This window comes from Leptonychotes weddellii, chromosome 6, assembly GCF_054177405.1.
Source record: "Leptonychotes weddellii isolate Sample4059 chromosome 6, ASM5417740v2, whole genome shotgun sequence".
NCBI classification, from domain to species: domain Eukaryota; kingdom Metazoa; phylum Chordata; class Mammalia; order Carnivora; family Phocidae; genus Leptonychotes; species Leptonychotes weddellii.
Genome location: NC_138374.1, coordinates 87684616 through 87692616, shown reverse-complemented (window position 1 = coordinate 87692616; position 8001 = coordinate 87684616).

Genomic DNA, 8001 nt, shown 5'->3' with positions numbered 1-8001 from the left:
TTCTCAGAAAAAGAAAACCTGAGAGAATTCACTGCAAGCAAGAAATGTTATATTGTTCTGCCCTGCAAGAAATGTTAAAAGAAGTTTTTCAGGGAGAAGGGAAATGATACAGTTCAGAAACTTGGATCTACATAAGGGAAGAATGTCAGAGAAGGAATAAATGAATTAAAATAAAATCTTTTGTTCTCATTCTTAATTTATTAAAAACTAAACTTTAGACTGTATAAAGTAATAATAGAAACAATATATTGGGTGATTATAGCATATGTTTAAGTGAAATTAATGAAAGTGATGTCGGAAGGGTCAGGAGGAAAGAACCAGGAATACTCTATTACAAGGTACTTGCACTACATGAAATTAGCTTTAGATTTAGTTAAAAATATACATTGTAAACTCTAGGGCAACCACTAATATTTTTTATTAAAGAAATATGATGATTGCTATCCTAAGAGAAGAGATAAAATAGGTAATATAAAATTATCAGTTAAAATCAGAGAAGGCAGAAAAAGAGGGAGAAGAAAGTAATGAAGAATAAATGCAATGGATTGAAAACAGTTAAAAACATGGTAGATACTAATATAGTTATATATCAATAATCACTTTAAATATAAGTGGTCTAAATACAACAATTGAAGTACAGAGATTGTCAGAGTGACTAAAAACAAGACCCAACTATATATCATTTATAAGAAACCACTTTAAATATAAAAACACATATAGAGGGTATCTGTGTGGCTCAGTTTCTTAAGTGTCTACCTTAGGCTCAGGTCATGATCTCAGGGACCTGGGATCAAACTCCATGTTGGGTTCCCTGCTCAGTGGAGAGTCTGCTTCTCCCTCTCCCTTTGCCCCTCCCCCCAACTTGTGCTCTCTCTTTCATATAAATAAATAAAAATTTTTAAAAAAACACATATAGATTAGGGGCACCTGGGTGGCTCAAACAGTTGAGCACTGGACTCTTGATTTTGGTTTAGGTCATGATCTCAGGGTCATAAGATGGGGCCCATGTCAGGCTTCATGCTCAAAGGGGAGTCTGCTTTTCACTCTCTCTCTCTCTCCCTCTGCCCCCTCATGCTGTCTCTCTAAAATAAATAAATAAATCTTTAAAAAAACCACATATAGATTAAAAGCAAAGGTTAGAGAAAGATATGTTAATACTCATTAAAAGAAAGCTGAAATAGCAATATGATTTTAAAGAAGAATCAGAATAAGGACAATTATCAGAGATGAAGAGGGCATTACAATGATAAGGGGGGTCCATTTTCCAAGAAGACATAATAGTTCTTAGTATGTATGCACTTAACACAGAGCATCAAAATATGTAAGATGAAAACTGAGAACTAAAAGGAGAAACAGAAAAATCCACTACTATAGTTAAAGACCTCAGTATACTCTTTTAGTAGTTAATAGATCAAAACGGCAGAAAATCAGTAAGGATATAATCAACCTGAAAAACATTATTAATTAATTTAATCTAATTGACATTTATAGACTGCTCCATCCGGTAACAGCAGAATACACATTCTTTTCAAACTTGAATAATCACCAAAATAGGCCACATTCTGGATTATAAAACACACCTTTACAAATTTGAAAGTATAGAAATCATACAAATTATATTTTCAGACTACAGTACAATTAAACTAGAAATAAATAACTGAAAGATAACTATAAAACCTCCAAATATTTGGAGATTGAACACCACACTTCTCAATAACATGTGTCAAAAAAGAAATCTCAAGAGAAATGTGAAAATATTTTGGAAATGAAAATACAGCTTATCAAAATTCACAGGATGAGCAAAAGCTGTTTAGAGGGAAGTTTATAACATTAAATACATGTATTAGAAAAGATCTAAAATCAATAATCTAAGCTTCCACTTTAGGAACTAAAGAAGGGTAATTTAAACCTCAAGCAAGCAGAAGAAAAGAAATAATAAACATTAGAACAGAAATAAATGAAATGAAAACAAGAAATAAATAGAGAAAATCAATGAAATCTAAACGTATTTCTTTAAAGACATCAATAAAATCAATAAACCCCTAGCCAGGCTAACTATGAAAAAAAGAGAAAACATATAAATGACCAGTATCAACAATGAAAGAGGGATCATTACTACTGATCCCATGGACACTTAACAATAATAAAAAATAATATGAAAAGCTCTGGGCCTACAAATTTGATAACTTAGATGGAATGGACCAATAACTGAAAAACACAATCTGAATGGTCCATAACTGTTAAAGAAATTGAACCACTAATCAACTGTCCAAAAAAGAAAGCACTAGGACTGGATGGTTTCAGTGGTAAATTCTACCAAATATTTAAGTTGGAAGTGATACCAATTCTCTACAATCTCTTCTGGAAAACAGAAGCAGAGGAAACACTTCCTAACTCGTTTTATGAGTTCAACATTACCATAATGCCCCAAACAAATGAAGACAAAAAAAGAAAGAAAACTACATAGCAAGATCTCTCACGAACGTGGATGCAAAAATCCTCAACAAAATATTAGTGAACTGAATTTAACAATGTATAAAAAGAATTATACACCACAACTAAGTGAGATTTATTCAGATGTTTGCAAAGTGGCTCAATATTTAAAAATCGATCAATAGAATATATGCAAATATCAAATCATGTTATACAAGTGAAATTAATATCATTTATGTCAACTTAATAAAAAAATAAAATGAAATCTCTGACTTGGTAAAAAAATCAATGTAATCCATCCCATCAGTAGTCTAAAGAGAAATAATGTGATCATATCAATTGATGCCAAAGAAGCATACAACACAATTCAGTAGCTATTTATGATAAAAACTCTCGTAAACTTAGAGGAGAATGTTCCCAACTTGATAAAGAACATTTACAAAAAACCTATCCCTAATATCATACTTAATGGTGACAAATTAGGCATTTTCCTCCTAAGATCAAGACCAAGGAAGGCATGAATGATGGGGAGGAGTCAGCAATGCAAATATCTGGGGAGGAACATTCCAGATAGAGGCACTAGCAAAGATGGGAAAGAGCTTGACATGCTTGAGGAATTAGAGTACTTTGAGCATCATGCGTTAGCAAGATAGTGGCAGGAGGTGAGATTACAGGAATAAGAAGAGGCCCAATAATGCAGAATCTTGAAATTAAGGTAGGGGGTTTGGATTTTATTATAATAGCATTGGAAAGTTAGAGAGGGGTATGGTGTGACTTAAATTTTTAAGCGTGTTTTTGGTTGCTGACAGGAACTGTGGCAATCTGTGTTCTTGGGAGGTGTTCACTCTGCATCTGGATTCAGAAGATAAGTCCATTATCAGCTAATGCTAAATGTACTCTCGCATATCCACCTTTTGTAATGAGCTTTAACAAAATTGCCAACCCCAGAGAAGAAAGCTATGTAGCCACCACTGCTTTTGGATTGGCATTATAAGGCAGGAGGCATTCACCAGGCATAGGTGAAGAGAACAAAGTTGGAAAAGTTCAAAGCCCATTTTTTAAAGTCTGTGGTTTGTTTTTTTTTTTTAATTTTATTTATTTATTCATGAGAGACAGAGAGAGAGAGAGAGAGAGGCAGAGGGAGAAGCAGGCTCCCAAGGAGCAGGGAGCCCGATGCGGGACTCAATCCCAGGACCCTGAGATCATGACCTGAGCCGAAGGCAGACGCTTAACCATCTGAGCCACCCAGGCGCCCTAAAGTCTGTGGTTTTGAATGTAGTTTTTCTACATTCGTATTCTCAAGAAAATATGAACAGACCCAAGGAATCTATGTCTTTGCTGTAAAAATGCTATTGAAAGCCAGGTCTCTCTCATCACTTACTTCCTACTTAAAACCCTACCTGAGAAATTATTTTAAAAATTAATGCCAGGACAACATGTTTTTCCTGAGGAACACGTGTGATTTTTTTTCTTTCTGATAAGAGCTAGATAAAATATACTTTATTTCCTTTTTTACACTGGCTGCTTAAAATTTAAACTCAGCTACAGAAACTGACTCTTAGCGTTAGCACATTGGCATTCTTATCTCTATCCACCACCCATTATGTTTAGGACGTTACTGAAAGCAGCTTCAAATCTGGTGGGGGTGACGACGTTCACAGTGAAGAATATAAGTGAATACAGAGGACTATGGAGACTGAACTCAAAAGCATTTTTATGACAACCAAGTGAATGGAAGTGCATTTCCTCACATATATGAGTCAGTGGTTCTTTGCTCTCACACAGCACAGAAGCAGAAAACAGGCTCACTGTTATCGCTACTCATCAACACTATGTGTATACCTTAATTAGACCCTTTGCAGTTTAGCTTCCTTATTTTTATTATTTTTTTTGCTTTTCATGTTAAATATGTATGTCTGGAAGTCAAGGAAGTGAAACTTCTATAATACTGCGCTGAAAAGAGCAAGACTTATAGCCGACTTAGAGAATGGCACTTATGTTCAAACATAGGTGGGTACACAGTTTCAAAGAGTAATCATTTATTAGGCAATGAAACACCACTTATAAACAGAGGGTTTTCCTGTTAGTGATTTAAAAAAGTAAATTCTATTTGTTGCTTTTATCAAATGCCAACCTCTGATTCATTTTCTTTTCCATGATGATTTATTGCTGTCAAATCCTTTCTCCAGTTCAGGGTTGATGACAGGATTCCAAATCACATACTGAGTAAGCTGGAGCCTCACAGCAGGAGATCCCTTGAAACTTTTGCCTTATGGGGGTTGGGCATACATCAAAAGTGCTGAACACATGAAAGTGCTGAACAAATCTGCTGAACAAATAACAATGATAGTGTAAATACTTTTTTTTAAAATTAGTGTTTTAAGGAATGTATTGCTGGCATACAGGCGAAAAGTGGGTTTGTCCTGCTGCTAAAGGTCACAAGCAAACTCAGGCCCTCCAGTTTTGAATGTGACACACTCATAATAGTAAATTACAGAAAGTCTTGATTTTGGGGGAAAGTTGTTATATTTTCATTATAACTATATCTAGATAAGAGATATATCTGATATGTAATTATATGTATGTAATGTATATGATATGATATATATGTCAAATCTGTATATAATTCTAATAAAAGTCTCAAATGTCACCTCAGGAAGGCTTAATTACTTTATGTAAAATTTCAACCCCGCTTTCAGAACCCACCCCCACATTTCTGATCCCCTCTTGCTTGTTCTATGTTTGTGTATCATTTATCACCTTCTAATACACAATAGGAATTACTTATTTAGTATGTTTCTTATTGTCTTCTCTCTACTGGAAGGTGAGCTCCATGAAGACAGTGAATCTCTAAAGAAAATATTCCCTACATTATCAAATAGTTTTTAACTTAAAAAAGATCTAGATGTTAATGTATTGATTTCAAATACATGTATGTTAAACATTATAATTATAAGCTGTTCTGCAAATGAGTAACATTAAAGATGGAATGTAAAGGTAAAGAATTCAGAAAAATATCCCACTTACATATCTCTCCTCTTTCCCTTCCTTTCAACTGACCACATTCTAATTTCTGGGCTGGGAACTCAGAGATCTGAGCTTAGAATGAAGTAAGCCAAAGAACTGGGAGAGATTCTCCTACAAACCACTCACACTGAGCTCACAAACTTTGTAGTAGCTTTATATTTTTGCTTTCAAGCTTTTTGCACTTCCTTTTCTCTTTTTTTTGGAACTGGGTTCTAGATGGTTGAGGTAATTGAAACTCTGATTTCCAGGGAATGTAATAGTTCATTGATATATTCCAAGTATCTAGAACAGTGTCTGGCACATAGGTGCTCAATAATTTTTGTTGAATTATATTATGACTACACAGAATCTGAATATTGTCTGTGAAGTATATTACCTGGAACAGTTTTATAGGTGACATGTATGGTCATGTCTTCTTAATTCTTGACCCTTATTTAATCTCTTCTCTTTGGCTAATTAAGTTAAATATCGGCTTGTCAAAGCCTTCCTTCAAAATGTTCATTTATTTAAAGAGAGTTGCTCAATTTAATGCTACTCTCTTGCCCATGGTGTGTGCTTACTTACTTCTATGCATTGCATAATGACGAATCACAGAAAACTGGAGGAGTGCTACCCATTTCTGGGATCTTTTTTTCAGAATGCACATTTAAAATGTAAAGTTATAACTGTAGCAAATTAAAAATGGAAAGGGAAAACACATGGCACCAGTCACATATACAGTGATCTTTTATTTGTAGAATCCCATAGTCTTTAATGAGTCATAAATTCCTAACACATTTCTACTGCCTATAACTAAAATACAGTTTTCATTGATATTTAACATTTTCAGACTTTAAGAAGCATAAAGCACATTTAAATGAAAGGCCCTGGATAGCAGTCAACTTCTTTTCTTTACCTGGCTCTTCCTAAATCATCCTGTTCCTACATTTCCTTAATTCTTCTCTCTTGTTCGGTCATCAAAAGCCTGAGGGCACTTACATCAGAGGGGAGAGGGAAGAGGATTTTATGTATTTATCCAGCTGTATTGAGATATAATTGACAAAAATTGTACATATTTAGGTTGCATGACATGATTTTTAAGGTGTATAATGTGATGATTTTATATATATAGAGAGAGAGAGAGAGAAATGATTACCTCAATCAAGTTAAACACATCCATCACCTCATATAGTTAGTTACCTTTTTTTGGTGACAATACCTAAAATCTACTCTCTTAGCAAATTTCAAGTATACAATACAGTATTATTAAGCTACAGTTATCATGTCATACAGATCCCAAGAACTTATTCATCTTATAACTGAAAGTTTGTGCCCTTTGACCAATATCCCGCATTTCCCGCTCACCCTCCAGCCACTGGCAACCACTGTTCTACTTTCTGGTTCCATGAGTTCAACTTTGTTAGAGTCCACATATAAGTGAGATCATACAGAATTTTCTTTCTGTGTCTGGCTTACTTCATTCAGCATATCTTCCAGGTTCATCCATGTTGTCATAAATGGCATAATTTCTTTCTTTTTGTGGTTGAATAATATTCCATCATACATATGTGATATATCTATATCTATATATATCAATTTTCCTTATTCATTTACCCATTGATGAACTCTTATATTGTTTCTGTGTCTTGGATATTATGAATAATGCTGTAGTGAACATAGGAGTGCAGATATCTTTTTGAGATACTGATTTCATTTCCTTTGGGTATATTCCTATACATGGTTTTGCTTGGTTATATGGTAGTTCTATTTTTAATTTTTTGAGGAGCCTCCATACTGTTTTCCATAGTGGCTGCACCAGTTTTCATTTCCACCAACAGTGTACAAGGATTTCTTTTTCTCCACATCTTCACCAACACTTATAACATCTTGCCTTTTTGATAATAACCATTCTAAGAGATGTGAGGTTTTGCACTGATCATTAGTGATGTTGAGTACCGTTTCATATACCTATTGACCACTGTATGTCTTTGGAATAATGTCTATTTACTTTGCCTATTTTTAAATTGGATTATTTATTATTATTTTTGCTATTGAGTTGTATGACTTCCTTTTATATTTTGGGTATTAACCTCTTATCAGATATGTAGTTTGCAGATATTTTCTTCCATTCCACAGGTTGCCTTTTCATTTTGTTGATGGTTTCCTTTGCTGTGCAGAAGTTTTTAGCTTAATTTTTTTTTAGTTTAACTTTTTAATTTCTGCTTGCATTGCCTATGCTTTTGGTGTTATACCCAAAAAATCATTGCCAAGACCAATCTCAAAGAGCTTATCCACTATGTTTTCTTCCAGGAATTTTACAGTTGTAGGTCTTACACTTAAGTTTTCAATCCACTTCAAGTTAATTTTTTTTTTTTTTTTTAAAGATTTTATTTATTTATTTGAGACAGAGAGAATGAGATACAGAGAGCATGAGAGGGAGGAGGGTCAGAGGGAGAAGCAGACTCCCTGCCGAGCAGGGAGCCCGATGTGGGACTCGATCCCGGGACTCCAGGATCATGACCTGAGCCGAAGGCAGTCGCTCAACCAACTGAGCCACCCAGG